Consider the following 19,248-nt stretch of genomic DNA (forward strand, 5'->3'; position numbering starts at 1 on the left):
ACTGAAAGTATATTTGATCAGAGTCAAACATATTATTAAACGAAGGACATAGCTTCTGATTTGTAGAAAGAGGATTTTCCAATGATTGAGTCTATGTAAAATATTGGAATTGATTCCTTCAGTAATGCCTTAGTTGTAAAATTGCCCCGTAGCTACCACCTAAGTCATCGCCTTAGGACGCCCTGGCTGCAGAGATATCAAGGAGGTTTTTTTCCGGGATTTAGAGAAAATGATGTTTTTTTGGAAGGTTTTGCCTTATAACTCCCTTTCTTTGCTTCTATTTTAGCAAAGAAAGAGTATTAAGTTATAGAGTCAAAATATTAAACAGTGTGCTCTAAGAGGAGCAGTCAAAGGGTTTATTAGGCTCTGGCTGTATGATGGAAGGGATCTTTAAGCTCTAAGATTCATCTAAGGCAGAAAATCCACCTAAGAGTTTAGAAATAAAAGTTAGAATTCTAAAATGTTTGATTGTGTTGTATGTCTTTGTGCACTTCTTGCATGAATTTGTGGCAACCGAGGATAGTATAGAAGATATTTGCATACCGGGTCTCAGAGTAGTCTTTATATCTCCTTTAAAGAAGAAAGGTGACATACTACATACATGTGAAGCACATATTGCTTCATTGCTTCAGTCCCTATTTTGGCTGTCGTAAATCTGTCACATAAAATACACTTTCTAGATTAAGGCATTCGTAAAATTATTTTCTTGTAGTATTATTTATGTCGAAAAGCAAATTCAAATGCATTCATTATATATGTAATGTTTAAAAAGTCCCAGTTCATAATATCACTAATAATTTGATGGTTGATAACGTGATCTTGAATGCATCTTCTTACTTATTTATATTAATATCCCTACATGATGGAGTTATATGGATAAATTCAGGCCTAAAACTTTAGTCGTTCTATGCAAACATGTTTCCAGGTTTGCAGAGTACTCCATATTTACAATCTACTAGTCAATTGCGATTTTTAAGATATTAAAAACATATTCTCAGACATTTAAGTGCAAAAGTCAAACCTAGATAAGATTCAATAGCTATTACAGTAAATTGAGAGAAGAGAGGTGAAGAATGTGCGTGTGTGCGTGTGTGTGTGTGTGTGTGCGTGTGTGTGAGACTGAGGCCAGCTGAATGTCAGCCTAGAAATAAAAAGAAAAAAAGCAGAAGTCCTAAACTAATACCTGTGCTCTAAGGTAATTAAAAACGTATTCTCAGACATTTAAGTGCAAAAGTCAAATCTAGACAAGATTCAATAGCTATTACAGTAAATAGAAGAGAGGTGAAGAATGTATGTGTGTGCGTGTGTGTGTATGTGTGTGCGCGCGTGTGTGAGACTGAGGCCAGGTGAATGTCAGCCTAGAAATAAAAAGAAAAAAAGCAGAAGTCCTAAACTAATACCTATGGTCTAAGGTAATTTTCTAGTTTGAGTTATTTTCTTTTATCTTCATTTCTTTGATCCGCTGTTTATCTCATATTTATCAAATACTAGCAAATCAGAAAAGTCATATCAATGCCAGGTGAAGATGGAAGGGTAACATCATATCAGCTCCCAAATTTGGGTGATTATATTATTGCAATAAGATAAAATAAAATCATTTCTAATTTTGATATTACATAACAAGTCCTCTATAAATACTAGTGTACAGGTTTTTGTGTTAACATAAATTTTTATTTCTTTTGGGCAAATATATGGATGTGGGATTACTGGGTAGCATGGTAAGTTTGTGATTATATCTCCTAGAAGCTCCTAGACTATTTGCCTAAGTGCCGGCACCATTTTGCATGTCCACCAGTGATGCAAGGTAGTTCAATTTCTAAGCATCTGTACTAGCACTTAGTATTTTACTACTACTGCTACTGCCGTTACTACTGTTATTTTGTATTCAAGGCACTATAATAGGTGTGTAGTGATATCACATTGTAGTTTTAATTTGCATTTCTCCAATGACCAGTGATGTTTAGTTCCCTCATATGTGTTTATCTGCCGCCGATATAATTCTTGGTGATTTGTCTATTCAAATGTTTTGTTGATTTGTAAAAATTATGTTATTTCTCAAAATTGAAGGTTTAAGAAATTTTCATATATTCAAAAGATAAATATTTTATCAGATATACGTATTATAAATATATCCCCCAATATATGATGTCTTTTCAATTTCTTAAGACTGTCATTTTAAGACCAAATGGTTTTAATTTTTATTAAGTTCAGTTTATCAAATTTCCTTCCATGGAGTACGCATTTGGTGTCATATCTAAGCTATGCTTCGCCTATTCCAAAGTCACATTGCTAAATATTTCTCCTATATTTTCTGCTCCTCCTCTTCCTCTTCTACCTCCTCCTCTTGTCTCTCCTTTAGTTTTAGATTTATGATCTATTTAGAATTAATTTACATATATCATGCAATAAATTATAAACAAAATAATACAAAAAAGTCAAACTTTTTAAAAATGTGGATATCTAAATATCCTATCATTATTTATTTAGAAGAATTTATTTCTTAATGGATTTGCCTATGTATCTTTGTTGAAAATCAATTGGCTAAATATGTGTACTTTTATTTCTAGACTCTATTCTGTTCATTTGTTCTATGTCTTGTCTCTTGCTGGTACCACAGTGTTTGATTACTGCAAGTTTAGAGTTAACTCTTAAATAAAGTGCCTTCCGGCTTTTTTCTTTATTTTTTTGAAAATTGTTTTACTGTTTTTTGTTGCTTTACTTTTGAATATAAGTTTTAGAATCTGTTTGCTAATTTCTAGAAATTCCTGCTAGAAATGTGATTGGAGTTGTGTTGAATCTATAGGCAAATCAGAGCAAATTGATTTTTTTAAATATTGAGTGTTTAGAACTATGAAAATAGTATATTTCTCTAAGTTTATTTTGCTTTATTTCATCTATGTTTAGTACTTTTGACTATATCTTTCTTGCCCATAAATATTTTAATATTACTGTTACATATTTTCATATATATGTTACAAACATAATATATAAAATATATATCCCTATACAATTACAAAAACAAATTCAATTTTGTAAATATAATTTTATATATTTACTTTGTATCCTGCAAACTGCTAACCTTATTATTAGTCTTGATAACATTTTTGTCATTTTTGATATTTATTTTAGATAGACAAATAATATGCAAATAGAGACAACTTTATTATTTCTTAAAAATCTGTATGACATTTATTGATTTTTCTTATCCTATTGCACTGACTAGGGCCTTCAGTACAATAGTAAATAAATATGTCTTTGTTCCCTGTATAAGAGAAAACCTGTTAGTCTTTCTACGTTAAATATTTTAGACATAAGCTTAATGTGAGTTTCTCAACCTTTATCAGGTAGAGGAAGTACTACTTTCTTCTCAGTTTGCTGAGAGTCAGCCTGTCTCTGTGTGTGCACGTGTGTGTTTATATGAGGATGTAAAAATTTGCTAAATTTACTTTCTGCAATGCACTTTTGTATCTGTGGAGATGATTATATGGTTATTCTTCCTTAGTGTGTTGACTTGGTGGTGTAGTCTGAATGTTTGTGTCTCCTAAGTTTCATACGTTAGGACCTAAGCCTTAATGTGATGGTATTGGGAAATGGGACTTTCTGAGAGGTTATTAGGTCAGGAGCATGGAGCCCTCATGCATAGGATTAGTGCCCTAATAAAATACACTGAAAGGAGCTCATTTACCCTCTGCAACATGTGAGAAACAGTGCAAAGGTGTCATCTATGAGAAAATAAGCCTTCACCAGACACCGAATACGCTGATGTTTGATCATATACTTCTCAGCCACTAGAGCTGTGAGAAATAAATTTACTTTGTTAGTAAGCTGATCAGTCTTAGTTTAAGCAATGCAAATGGACTAAGACATATAATGAATTGCACTGATTGGTTTTCAAATGTTAAATCAACCTTGCGTTTTTAAAATAAAACACACTTGATTGTAATGTCTTGTCCTTTTCTTAAATTAGTGGATTGATTTGCAAATTTTTTGTTGAGGAATTTTGCATATACATTCATAAGGAACATTGATCTGTAGTTTTATTTTTTTAATAACTTTTTTTTCCAATTTTGGTATCAGGGAAATGTTGCAATATCGTATTATAACAAGTTCTGTCTCATAAATTAAAATATTTATTTAGTATTTAGAAATTTGAAATCTAAAGTAGATGTGATAAACTTATATGGAAATGAATAGCTGATATTGAGACTTTTTAAAAATAAAGGATGAAATGGAGAATGTATAATACTAGCTATTAAGATATGTGATTTAAAGTTTTAGGAATAAATGCAAGGTGCTTTTAAAGTAGAAATATCCAAGAACTCTGGATCCTCTATTACAATGATTTATTCAAATAATGTATTTGTAAAAAAAAATTCAAAACTGTGAGTTTTGCTTCTTCTTTTCCTTTTGTCTGAAATTATTTTTTCCTAAATAACCACATGGTGATTACTCTCTACTCTTTTAGCTTTCTGTTCAAATATAACTTTTTTCACCTTCCTTTATAAATTATCACACATCACTATCATGCTGTATGTTTCCTGTGAATATTTTGTTCTCATTGCACTTATAATCACCTCACATACTTTAAGTTAATGTGTTAGATGACTGTCCATATCCTCAAAAACAGGTAAGCTCCATTGAGAAAAGTAATTTTCTAGTATTTATTTAGTTTGTTAGTTAATTAGTTTTTATTACTTTTAATTTCTATACCCTAAATGCCTAAATTTGGGCCTGTTCAAAAAACATAAAGTCAATAAATTTATTAATAATGAACAAACGAAAACCTGTAGGGAAAAATGTCCACTACTTTGACATGAAAAGAAAATACAATTCTATACAAGTCTGAAAGAGAATATTTGCAATTTCTAAAACTAATTATACATTAGTATAATATATTTTAATCCTGAAAAAAACTAAGAAAAATAGTAAATGTATTAGAAAAATGTTCAAAGGATGTAAATGGCCAGTACGTAAAAGGTAAACAGGTATAAAAGATGTCTGACAATATTCTTAGAGTAATAAGCAACACAAATATGAGCAACACTAACAGAGCACTTTAGCCTGTTAGGATTAAAAGAAGTAAAATTTTGGTAATACCAAATAATCACAATGATATGGATATTTGACAACACTTTCCCTTTCCTGTTATGAGCAGATGACTTTGACATTAATGTAAATTCTCTACCTACTTACTATCTCAAAATTGTATTTATATGCTTAAATTTAGTAACAGATCATTTTAGGAACAGATATTAATATATTCATGATAGTAATAAGAGGGGTGGCAGAAATTTAGATATAAGGTCTATCGGTGGGAGTATGAATAAAAGTAAAGTGTGCTGGATATGTAAAATGGAATGCTGTGATGCAGGCAAACACAGCTAACTGGATGTGTACAGAAAAATAAAAAGGGTAAAATTTAATTTTATGTTAAAATATGATTCATAAAAATACTGGTTTTGAAAATAAAATATAATTCAATACTATACCTTCAGATGATATTTATTATATATATATATAAAGGTATGTCTTATTTTAAGTAGAGCAAAGTTGGTGTCTATGTATGGAAGGGAATGGGAATTGGGTCTAGGATTGAAAATGAATATCAAGGGCTTTTGTAGGGACAAATGAGAGTGAATAACCTGAGGTTAGATTAATTCAGCTATTTGCATATGTGGTCTTACAACTTTTAAAGAGAGTTTAAATATCCAAAGCAAAAAGAGACAAGCACATGATGATAGCATATGTCTAGAGTGATTTAGTTGGGAGCCTGTCACAGCCTATGTGTTTGGTAATTGTGTTGGAAAGATCCGTATAGTGAAGATGAACATATCAGTACATGTCAGACTTATAATACAAGTCATCAACCTACTTTGAATTAGCTATTTTGATAATCACTGAGAAAAATTCAGATGATAATTGGCAATTCAAATTAGGTTGGAATATAGTGACAGGAAATACTGAGTGGGCACAAATATCTTGTTTGCTTATTATATTTATTTTTTAAAAATAAATGTGACATTTATGTTTTAAGTACATGTGTTTCTTATTGAGTGTAGTTTCCATGAGAGGACTTGGGAAGCTATTTTCTATTACTGAAATAACAACTGATTTTCCAGGCTTGCAATGATAAACAACAGACCCTGGAGTTTGGGGACAACACCAAGGTACTGCCATACTTGAGGAAAAGATGGCTTTTCTCAGGTGAGATACTCCTCCATTTCAACATTTCTGTTCCATCTAGGATACCATTTCCTCCTCAGGTTGTAAGGTTAAGGTAGGAATCATAAAAAATTAATTATTAATATCTTAATTTTTAAAACGGTGATTATTGAGATACATATTAACACCATAGTAGACATTTTACATCTCATCAAGGAAGGCATGTTAAAAAGGTAAAAAATGGAAAAAATGACAGAGGAAATATTATTTTTTCAAAAAACATAATAATTTTTGTACAAAACTTGCCTTTTACAGAGGTTGCACTGAGCCGAGATTGCACCACTGCAATCCAGACTGGTGAAGGAACGAGACTAAAGTGTAAAAGACAAAAAATAAAACAAACAAACAAAATAAACATTGCCTATTCATTTACCTCTATATAAGGATTACTACACTCCACATTTCCTCATCTGACATGAAAATGTCTATGTACTTGTATCATTTTAGCTTTAGAGAAATATTTCAAAAGTGGATTGTTTGGAGTAATCTAAAAATTGATCAATTGTAATATTTAGAAACTGGTGGTTTTCAGTTTGTTTGCACCATTTAAGTATTTTGTATTGGCTGCTGAAAAATATTTGGACTAGCACTTAAAAATTAGCATTCAGACATTTGAAATAAAACAGTTTGATATGCATGCAAATAAAGAAATTTGCTGTATTACTCCAAATTCCTGCATGGTAACAATTTCAGAAGACCATTTTGGAAGGAGTATTTACTCTTTAGTTTGCTGAAATTGTCACCTGATAAATTTAATTAACATAAATTACCTATCACTTCTTTGTGGATATTTGAATCTATGTCTCATATTCAGACTAATCGTTTAATTTCAAAGGTGAGAAATTAGAGTTTAATTATAATTAGAGATAGGTGACCTCACAGAAGATGATGGTGATGAAAATTGGTTAGAACAGAAGAAATCTTTATGTTTATGTTTCCATCATACAGTGGTAATTCATCCATTCTGACAGTTTGAAAATTATAAGCAATGTCTTTTGATTATTTTAACACATAACCACATTTTTAAAATATAAAGTTAATTGTCAATCACTCTTAAGAGTAATTGTCATTCTTAAGAGGTACCTTGGCTAGGATACACATGTTAATTTATTTAAATAATTTAATGAGAAATAGAGTAACATTCTGAATTTCTGAACTTTACTTCAATTTTCTAATATTAATACAATGAGAAGGTGTAAATTGCTCCAGTGTTTAATGATTGGTGAATATTTTAAAGGTATAATTCAGCATGCAAGAATATATCAATAATGTATAGAGCATAGGTTTTGTGTTGTATAGTTTTGCAGATAAGAGAATACTCCATTTAGGACATTAATTTTATTTATTTTTATAATAATAACAATTTGTATTAGCACCTTACTGCCCAGAAAAGGGTGACAAATGGACTTCCCCAAAACATAATATTTTTGAACTTACTTTTAATGAGAGCAGCTCTCCATTCTAAAGCTGTACTCCGTTTTAGTTTATCAACAAAGCAAATCGAAGCTACAGATAATTAACTATTTTGCTTAAGTGCACAAAGCAATTTCAACACAAGAAGCAAATACATACTAAAGCCTCTGTCTCATAAAGCTTGCAGCCATGGCTCCTAGAGTTCCCAGTAATTTTATTCTTTATCCTTCTTCTGGAATCTCCTATCATCCAGTTGATACATGTCTCCTAAACCTTTCTTTTTTCTGATTTGTAGATAAGTTAATTTCTCCCTTTGCTCTTATGTATTAGCTGATGAAATGAGATAATATTAAATCTATAATGATTTCACTTAACTTTAAAATGTGTTTTCAGATGAATTTTGCATTAAAAAATGTTGTAGAAAGTAACACTTCATTGTATTGCATTATGACCAGTCATTAGATTTGGTGAATTGGTTCTTCTTGCTACGGTTTGTGTTAAATTAAAAACACTAAATTGAGATAATCATTCATGAATCCTGCATGAGGCATTAACAATATAATGCTGGAAACAAAACTGATATCTATTGCAATATAACTAGTTAAAGCGGAAGAAAAACTTAATACTGCAAACATTGTATGATACTTTCAGCTTCTCTGGAAACAAACAAATAGTATTATTTCAATTCCAACAATATTAATATGGTACAGTATAATTAAGAAAAATATAAAGGTAAGTAACTACATTCAGGCAAGCCAAAAACAAGTATGTTTCTGTAGAATTACTATTTCCAAGTAATGAAAGATGTGTTAACTACCAACGTTTGCTACTTCAATTTTTTTTTAAATAGAAAAGTTTTAAAAAAGAGTAAGAATTAGCTCACAGCAGCTTAATCCCATGGTATGCTCCTAGTAAATACAAATCTACTAATAATGCGTTTGCCCTTGGGAGCTTTGCAAAGGCTTACAGTACTTGCTTATTCCAACAGAGTTATTTCATTCATCTGTTACCGTTTTGGTTGTTTTCCTGTCTACTGGCTTTTAATAATTGAGACTGTATACTGCACCCACTCCCTTCTCTGCAAACATTGACCCTTAGCTTCAGTGGCACTTACCATCTGGAACTGTCTGCCCTCCTCTCTTCATGTCACTGGAAACCTAATTCACTGTTTGCTAAAGTACAAAACTCCCATTTAGCTCAGTGAGAGTTTGAAGAAAGATGACTGGTAGATTGAACACCGATAATCTCCTGCCCAGTTTTGAAATGCAGCCAAAATATCGACACTTTTCTAAAAAATGTACCTATTTTCCATGTTAGGATTGAGCACATTTTTAAAGAAAATATCACATCAAAAATAGTAGTTGATCAAACATATTCACCTTAGTCATTTGGAGACATATCAAGCACAAATTACAATGCTTCTATTTCTGTGATCGAGACATTGAAGAAGTAACCACTACGTCATGAAGTTAAATACTATAAATCACATATGTCAATTAGGTGATCCCTTGTGATTTATAAGTCACCAATACTTTTGTATTTATTTATTTGAAAAAGAGAAATATTCATGATTATCTCAATAGATGCAGAAAAGCCTTTGATAAAATTTAACACCCCTTTATGCTAAAAACTCTCAATAAACTAGGTATTGATGGAACATATCTCAAAATAATAAGAGCTATTCATGACAAACCCACAACCAATATCGTACTGAATAGGTAAAACCTGGAAGCAGTCCCTTTAAAAACTGGCACAAGACAAGGATGTCCTCTCTCACCACTCCTATTCAACATAGTATTGGAAGCTCTGGCCAGAGCAATCAGGTAAGAGAAAGAAATAAAGAGTATTCAAATAAGAAGAGAGGAAGTCAAATTGTCTCTGTTTGCAGATGACATGACTGTGTATTTAGAAAACCCCATCGTCTCAGCCCAAAATCTCCTTAAGCTGATAAGCAACTTCAGCAAAGCCTCAGGATACAAATTCAATGTGCAAAAATCACAAGCATTCCTATATACCAATAATAAACAGAGAGCCAATTGTGAACTCCCATTCACAATTGTGACAAAGAGAATAAAATACCTAGGAATACATCTTACAAGAGATGTGAAAGACCCCCTAAGGAGAACTACAAATCAATGCTCAAGGAAATAAGAGAGGACACAAACGAATGGAAAAGCATTCCATGCTCATGGATAGAAAGAATCAATATTACTTTCGGCAGTATGGCCGAAACTATATGGTAGAATCAATACTATCCCCATCAAGCTACCATTGACTTTCTTCACAGAATTAAAAAAACCTAAATTTCATATAGAATTTTTAAAAATCCAAAAAAGAGCCCATATAGCCAGGACAATCGTAAGCCAAAAGAACAAAACTAGAGGCATCATGCTACCTGCCTTCAAACTATACTACAAGGCTACAGTAACCAAAACAGCATGGTACTGGTAACAAAGCAGATATATAGACCAACGGAACAGAACAAAGGCCTCAGAAATAATGCCACATATCTACAACCATCTGTTCTTTGACAAACCTGTCAAAGCAATGGGGAAAGGATTTCCTATTTAATAAATAATGTTGGAAAAACTGACTAGCCATATGCAGAAAACTAAAACTGGACCCCTTCCTTACACCTTATACAAAAATTAACTCAAGATGGATTAAAGACTTAAGTGTAAGACCTAAAATCATAAAAACTGTAGAAGAAAATTAGACAATATCATTCAGGACATAAGCAAGGGCAAAGACTTCATGACTAAAACACCAAAATCAATTGCAACAAAACCCAAAATTGCCAAATCATAAAACAAAACATATCTAATTAAAATAAAGAGCTTCTGCACAGCAAAAGAAACTGTCATCAGAGTGAACTGGCAACCTACAGAATGAAAGAAAATTTTTGCCATCTATCCAACTGACAAACAGCTAATATCCAGAATCTACAAGGAACTTTAATTTACAAGAAAAAAAATAGACAACCCCATTAAAAAGTGGGTGAATGCTATGAATAGACACTTCTCAAATGAAGACATTTATAAGGCCAACAAACACATGAATAAAAGCTCATCATCACTGGTCTTTAGAGAAACAGAAATCAAAACCACAATGAGATACCATCTCACACCAGTTAGAATGGCAACCATGAAAAAATCAGGAAACAATAAATGCTGGAGAGGATGTGGAGAAATAAGAACAGTTTTACACTGTTGGTGAGAGTGTAAATTAGTTCAACCATTGTGGGAGACACTGTGATGATTCCTCAAGGATCTAGAAGCAGAAATACCATTTGACCTAACAATTCCATTACTGAGTACATACCCAGAAGATTATAAATCATTCTACTACAAAGACATATGCACACATATGTTTATTGCAGCACTATTCACAATAGCAAAGACTTGGAACCAACCCAAATGCCCATCAATGATAGACTGGATAAAGAAAATGTGGCACATATACACCATGGAATACTATGCAGCCATATAAAAGGATGAGTTAATGTCCTTTGCAGGGACAGGGATGAAATTGGAAACCACCATTCTCAGCAAACTAACACAAGAACAGAAAAACAAATACCACATGTTCTCACTCATAAGTGCGAGCTGATCAATGAGAACATGGACACAGGGAGGGGAACATCCACACTGGGGCCTGTCGGGGTGGGGAGCTAGGGGAGGAATAGCATTAGCAGAAATACCTAATGTAGATGACAGGTTGATGAGTGCAGCAAACCACCATGGCACGTGTATACCTATGTAACAAACCTGCACATTCTGCATATGTATCCCAGAACTTATAGTATAATAATAAAAAAGAGAGATACTCTCACATAATCTTAAGTAATAAGAGTTTTATCACTATATACAAATCAATTCTTACTATACAACTTGATCTTTCAATAACCCAGAATAATCAACAAAATTAGGCTTCAGAGGCATAAGGAAAGAAATAGAGCTATCAGATAATATATCTTAATGGGTATCTAAAATTCACAACAGCCTCACCATATACATTTTTTATTCCAGCACAAAATATTTTACTCATTATTAATGATTATAAACTAAACTAATCTCATCAATTGCACTCTATTCTCTTTCTCTCTCTCTCTGTCTCTCTCTCTCTGTCTCTTTGTGTGTGTGTGTGTGTGTGCGTGTGTGTGTGTCAGGACTAACCCTAGGTTCTGAGGGCCTGGTACAAATATTTTTTTTTTCCAGGGTGTCTTTCCATATCCATGTGCTCATGGAGGTATATCAATTTGTCAATAAAAATGTTACTATTTCAAGGCTTGTTAACTTGTCTTTATTGATGAATAGCACAAATTTAAGTCTTACCCAGGGTGTGCTGGAAAATGTGGATGATTATTTATTTTCTGGTTATATTATATTTACTACTGGAATGTTTCTAGCATAAATGTAGAACAGCATATCCTCCAACTATTTATTCCCTTAGCTTGCTTCTAGTTTATCTTGCTGGATATTCAATTTTTCCTTATAGGCCTCAATAGGCTCAGAAATGTCACTTTGTCGATTCTATAAAAAGAGTATTTTGAAGCTGGTGAATCAAAACACAGGTTCCATTCTTTGATATAAAACAGAACATCACAAAGCATTTTCACAGATAGCTTGAAATATTTGAAATATGCAGACTGTAACCACTGCATTATATAGGGATTATATAATATATTTTTATGATATATTTTAATATTGATGGCATCATGATTCTGGCACCATATGAGGGAAAATGGAAGGGATTCATGAAGAAAGCAAAAAGAACGGCTCCATTTGTGCAAAAATGTACATCTCTTAGCCAGATCAGATGAAGATCTTCCCAGGATAGAATAGCATGATCAGAGGCAAAAGCAAGCATCAATGGAAGTACCTGTCTATTGGTTTTGTGAACCAATGCTTTTGAAAAGTCTTTGAGGAAACAGGTGTGATCACTTACAGAGGATAACCTGAACAAATGTAGGGTCTGTGGTGGGGTTGGGGTAACTACTCTGGGTGTCCACAGTAGAGGGTAGAGATTGCCAAGAAGGCCTTCCATCACCTCTGCCTTCTTGTCAGCCATATAGTGGAGGCAGCATTGCAATCACAACACAAATGGAAAGTCAATCCATACCCTCTCACACACAACTACACAACTGCAGCCCAAGAACAGATAGCAGACTATTGGACATCCAGGCTAATGTCCTCCTTTTGACCTCTTCCTTAGGGAACAGTAGTGTAGGTTGGGGAATCTCTCCCACATTGACGGCCATTTTATTTTCATTTTTTAAATTTTTTTCCAGCTTTATTAAGGTAATAATTGGCAATTAAAAATCATGTATATTTAAATATTTAAGCTGTATAACTTGATAATTTGATATACATATGCATTGTGAAATAATCACCAGATTTGTGAATTTTGACATATATATATATTTGTGTAAACACCACCACAATCAGGGTACAGAACAGTCCTATCAATCCCCAAAACTCCCTCATGCTATGCCTTTATAGTCACATCACTAGGGCAACCATTGATCTGTTCTCCAACACTATGGTTTTGGCTTTTCAAGAATGTAATATAGATAAAATCATACTGTAGGTAACCTTTTGATAGTGGCTTCTTTCACTCAGCATAAGCCTTTGAGATTCATATAAGTTGTGGCATGAAATTCAAGTAGCCTCTTCCTTTTTATTGCTGACTAGTATTTTAATGCATGACTCTCCCACAGTTTGTTTATCCATTCAGCCACTGCAGGAAATTTGGACTGAGTCCAATTTGGGCAATTATGAAGTAGCATTTCTACCAATATTGACATACGGGTTTATGTTCTGTGAACATAAGTTTCCATTTCTTTAGGGTAAAGGCCTAGGAGTTGGTTTCCTTGGTAAAATGGAAGTGGTATGTTTAACTTTATAAGAACATGCCAAACTGTTTTCTGGAGTGGCTGAACTATTTTGTATCCTTGCTAGAATTGTAGGAGAATTCCTATTGCTTCACATCCTTGTCAGGAATTGGTATGGTGGTTTTTTGAAATTATTTTAGCTATTCTTATAGATGTTCCCCATTTTATGTTGTGTCACAGAACCGTAGGATGGGTAGTTTACAGAGAAAAAAAATCATGAAGTTTTTTAGTTCTAGAGCTTGGGAAGCTCAGTATCAAGGTGCCAGAATCTGATGAGGGCTTCTTGCTGTGTCACCCCATGCAGAAGGTGGAAGGGCAAAGAAACACACATGAAAGAGAGCAAGAAGGGGCCATACTCACTTTTTATAACTAACCAACTCCTGTAATAACAGAATTAATCCATTCATAAGGGCAGAGCCCAGGACACAAGCCTTTGTCACCCAGGCTTGTGTGCAGTGGTGCAATCATGGATCACTGCAGCTTCGACTTTCTGGGCTGAAGCAATTTCCCACCTCAGCCTCCTGAATAGCTGAAACCACAGGCACACACAACCATGCCTGGATAATTTTTTTATTTTTTTGAAGAGATGGGGTCTCATAATGTTTTCCAGGCTCCCAGGCTCAGGCAATCTGCCCACCTCAGCCTCCCAAAGGGCTGGAATTACAGTCATGAGCCACTGTGCCTGGCCATTTGCATTTTGTTCTTTTTTCTTCATAAGTTATTGGGGAGCAGGTGGGTTTGGTTACGTGAGTAAGTTCTTTAGTGCTGATAAAGAACATGAATAGACAATTCACAAAAGATGATATATACAAATAGCCAACAAACATATTAAAAAATGCTCAACGTCACTAATGATCAGGGAAACGAAAATCAAAACTGCAATGTTATATCACCTTGCCCCTGCAAAAATGGCCATAATAAAAAAAATAAAAAAGTAGTAGAAGTTTGTATGGCTGAAGTGAACAGGCAACACTTCTACACGTGTGAAGATTCCTTAAAGAATGAAAAGCAGAGCTACCATTTGATCCAGCAATCCCACTACTTGTATCTATACACTGGAAAAGAAGTCATTATACAAAAAAGATGCTTACACACACTTTGTAGCAGCACAATTCACAATTGTAAAAACGTGGAACCAACCCAAATGCCCATGAATCAATGAATGAATAAAGAAACTATTTTTATATATATATAAATATATACACACACTATATATATATAGTATATATATATACACATACTATATATATAGTATATATATACACATACTATATATATATAGTATATATATACACATATAAAGTATTCCATCAGTAATATATATATATCATATATATATATTATAACTGCTCAGTCATAAAAAGGAATGAATTAATGGCATTTGCAGTGACCTGGATGAGATTGGAGACTATTATTCTAACAGAAATAACTCAAGAATGGAAAACCAAACGTCGTATGTTCTTACGCATAGATGAGAGATAAACTATGAGGATGCAAAGGCATAAGAATAACACAATGGACTTCGAGGACTCAAGGGAAAAGGGTGGGAAGGCAGTGAGAGAGAAAAGACTACAAATGGGGTGCAGTGTATGCTTCCCAGGTGAGGGATGCGCCAAAATCTCACAAATCACCATGAATGATGGTCATTTTAAATGAGCTTAAGAGTTACTTTTCTTCAGGCTAGAGAGTGAAGAAAAATATTTATGGGTGATGGGTTCAGGTGTATCACTGCATCCAGTTTCATTGACTAGTTTATCTTGATGTACCTGTTTTTTTTCAGCCAATCTTTGCAGATTAAGGTACTGCAAAAATCATGAGCAGAAGACCATGCCATTGAATGCCATTGAGACTGTCAATGTATGTAACTAAGGACAGCTGTTTGTTTTTTTTCTGCTTTTATGTGGGCCAGTATCAACTAAAGATTGTCAATTTTTAAGACCTTATTTAAGGATGCAATGATTAGTAAAGAAAATTCAACAATCTTATGTTTACCTGATAAATATCTTATGAGTGTATGCTCCAGGGTACAACAGGGGTGAAAGGTTAATCTGTCATTATGTTTTTTTTTCTTTTATTTATTTATTTTTTTAATTGAGACAAGATCTTGTTATGTTGCCCAGGCTGGTCTTGAACTCTTGGGCTCAAAAAATCCTCCTGCCTTGGCCTCCCAAAGTGCTGGGATTACAAGCATGAGCCAACATTCAGACTAATTCTGCTCTCATGTAAATGTACTATTAGTCTCACAGTTTGAAATCTGTAGACTGGCACTGCCTTCTATCTACTTTAGCCAAGCCCAGGTATCAAATGTGGTCAATGGTATACTCTATATCCAGTACCCTCGAGAATTAGAATACTTTTAGTTAAAGGGACAAGTTTAAAAAGATGGCTGACTCACATATTACTTAAGGTCTGTAAGTTTAATGTTCTTAAATATATGTTTTTTGCTTCCTACTTTCATCTGTTTTAGCTTAATTTTCAGTCATTTGAAGACGTCTAACAATCCTTTATATATATCATTCCTACATCCTTGGGCATTGGTTTTGCTAGACACAATTATCCCAACACTGGTGACAAAAATGAGTCTTAATGATAGAGTTGTATTGTGTGTTCAGACCAAAATATGTGTGTATTTATGTTGTGAAGATGTTACTACTTCATGAACCACATGAATGAATTGAGGGTAAAGAAATGATGGCTCTCAAGAAGAAAATCAAATATCATTGGCAGAAAAATTGGGTGAAAACTTGGCTTTTATAGTGGTGAATCCATTCTAAGAATTTAAAATGTGCTGTAAATAATGTAATGTAAAGAATGTAAGTAATATACACTAAGATTGAGAATTAGTATGAGCAGTATAAAAAGATTATCCAAGTTCTCTTTCTAATTTCATTGCTGGGTAACATTAAAAGCTTCTTTATTATTTACTGATTCATGAATCGTGGAGATTGTGAAAAGTACAGAAACAGCTTTAATTATCTCTAAGAATTTGTGATTTAGGTCTTTTACGTACTTGTGAAACTTGAAGGGAACTCCTGGAGCAGCTCTCTATAAGTCAGTCAAGAGATTCTCAGGACTGGTGCAGGACACAGAATTGACAAATATCTAGATTTTGTTATGAAGCTAACATGATGTCCTGTCCATATTCTATAAATAAATTACTATTAGATTGAAGAATGAGATATTCTGGTAAATCAAATATCCAGAAATGAAATTACCATATTATTATATTTAAATTTTTACCAAATAATTAGACTATAATAAAAGATACTTACAAATAATATATTCAGCATTAACTTGATAAATTACATGGGAATTTTTCATGCAAGCTGGATATTATTTCCAGTAAACTATTGATTACTACTTATGTCTACATGGGACCTCTCTATCTCACTAGTCCAGATATCTCTTGAAAACCACTCTGAAGTTTCAAGATATTTACAAATAAATATAACTTATATTTGTTTGATTTTATTTTTGAATATGTGCTCTCCTGCTGTAAGTAACAGCAAGCTGTCAAAGTTCATTTTTAAAAGAATGCAGTGGCTCTAAAGGTATATCCAAAATTTATTGAATGTTGGAGTCATTATCATGAAGTTCAGTTTTTTTCTACAATACAGTAGTATAGAGATGCCAGTTAATAGATAATTTGTTATGTGATGAAATGTGAATAAAATTCTTTCATCTCACTAAAGTTGCACACCATTTTCTTTAATTGTGTATGCAACAGTATCTTTCCTTAAACTCCTAAATTTCATAGTATAATATTAGATGTTGTTAAGACAGCAAAATAAGTTTTTAAATTACTCCACGTAAAACAAGCAAACTAAAATATTCCAAAGGCAGATACAGTAATGTAATGGTTTTCATTAAAAGAAATAAAAATCTCCAAAACTTTTGTTCTTCAAATTTCTCCCCTACATTAGGTATGTAGATTCCACACACATAATGTCTGCAACAGAATGTTAACTTATTGACTATTATGATTTGCTTCCCAGGGCAATATATATTTGGAAGGCTACATTTCAATTTTGTGAGAACTATCATTTATTGTTCCTGATTACACTCATCAGTCATTCCTTCTTTTATGTGAGAAACAATTTAGCTTTTCCATCCCAAGACTTGAGTGCCTTCACAACAAAGGACCACATGGTCATCTTTAAATTGCACACTTGGCTCTAGTAGCCTTAAATCTCTCCTATCTCACACCATAGCTTCATCATTTGCATTATTTTAATAATCTCTTGCATCTTTAGTCTTTTTAAATTAAAGATTCAGTTATACAAACAATCTTGAATTTATGCCTGTGTTCATTGTGTGACATAATTTTCAAAGAATGATTTTACTTCAGATCAGGAAAATTTTCTTTTTGAGGTGTTTAAGAATTATTCTATAAGGCAGGTTGGAAAACGATTTCTGAAAAAGGTGAGATAGTAAATATTTAAAGCTTTTCTTCTGTCACAATTATTCAAATTTTCCATTGTAGGGCAAAAGCAATCATAAAGAATAGACAAATTAGTATGGATGTATTTCAATATAAGTTTATATATGGAAACTGAAATTTTAACTTCATACAATTATCAGAAATATTATTTCTTTCATTTATTTTCAATCTTTAAAAGTATAAAGTTGTTAGCTTGCAGGTGATATCAAAAATAAGAGGTGAACCAGATTTAGCACGCAAGCTGTGGTGTGCAATTCTTGCGCTAAGACAAAGGAAGCCGTCTCTATATAGCTTAATTTAAATTTAATTTAATTTAAAATAGTTTTAAATTATATAAAATACAAAATTAAAGCATTATAATATATTACATATATAATAACATTATAGAATAACTTAAAATTAAAAATAAAATTACTCTTTCTATATTCCCTGAAATAGATGGCATCACTTTATTTGTTGTTTATTTAAAAAACCCAATGTACATGCACACGTATTAGTTTTAAAATTATAGTACAAATAGTATTGTAATCAGAAGCAGCAAATCAAACACAATATCTCATTATTGAATCTCCTTTTACTATTCTTCTTATTCGTTGTTCTGTCTTAGAAGAAATATTATTGTGATATGGGAACTCCAAAAAATATTTTCTAATTATCTTTTTTTATCATTTTTAACTACCTTTTGAGAGCTGAACTTGGCATAGTCTTTCAAAGTATCCAGTTCAAACATTCTCATTTTCAGTACTTCAGATAATCATGTGAGTATGTCAAAATAACACGATTAAATTATTTTTTGATTTATCAGCTTTCCTGTGCTCTATATTCAACCACTCATCAAAGTATCGTCTTTTCATTTATTTCATTAAATAAGCTTTGAAACTTGGTGATATTTTAAAATTTTTAGTTCATATTCTATTAAATATGAACGATTCTTATCTTCATAGCCAACATGTTTTTATGACAGTCATAGATGCTCTACTATATAAAACAAAAAGCATAATGTCAAAGTAGGATATGTGTTTTATTTATTATTATTACCAAATTGCTGAGTTAGCAATTATTTTAATGTTTATCATTTCTGCTAACATTGTAATATAGAAGAATTAAATAGAAGATGTCATAGTTAATAAACCAAATATCAGTGCTTTATTTCTGTGCAACTTTTCATTTTCCAGGATGCTACATAACATAAATCCTTTATAGTGGCAGCAGACAGGCTTGGGCTTTTGGTGTGCTATGTGTATGCTGCTGATATATATTTATGGCTTAACTTCTCCAG

The 19,248-nt window shown here is 32.5% G+C and overlaps 1 long non-coding RNA gene across 3 annotated transcripts in view; it reads left to right on the plus strand.

Annotated features, from left to right (window-relative positions):
* Positions 1-19,248, plus strand: part of LOC129035639 (uncharacterized) — a 103,496-nt gene that overhangs the window by 65,212 nt on the left and 19,036 nt on the right. For 2 of the 3 annotated variants that reach the window (XR_008502259.1, XR_008502260.1), the window contains exon 3: positions 6,120-6,204. This is a non-coding gene — a long non-coding RNA (uncharacterized LOC129035639). Of the gene's footprint in view, positions 1-6,119; positions 6,205-15,308; positions 15,390-19,248 lie in introns of those variants that run through there. The other variant, XR_008502257.1, reaches the window with a different exon arrangement.

The sequence above is a fragment of the Pongo pygmaeus genome, chromosome 3 (assembly GCF_028885625.2).
Source record: "Pongo pygmaeus isolate AG05252 chromosome 3, NHGRI_mPonPyg2-v2.0_pri, whole genome shotgun sequence".
Lineage (NCBI taxonomy): Eukaryota > Metazoa > Chordata > Mammalia > Primates > Hominidae > Pongo > Pongo pygmaeus.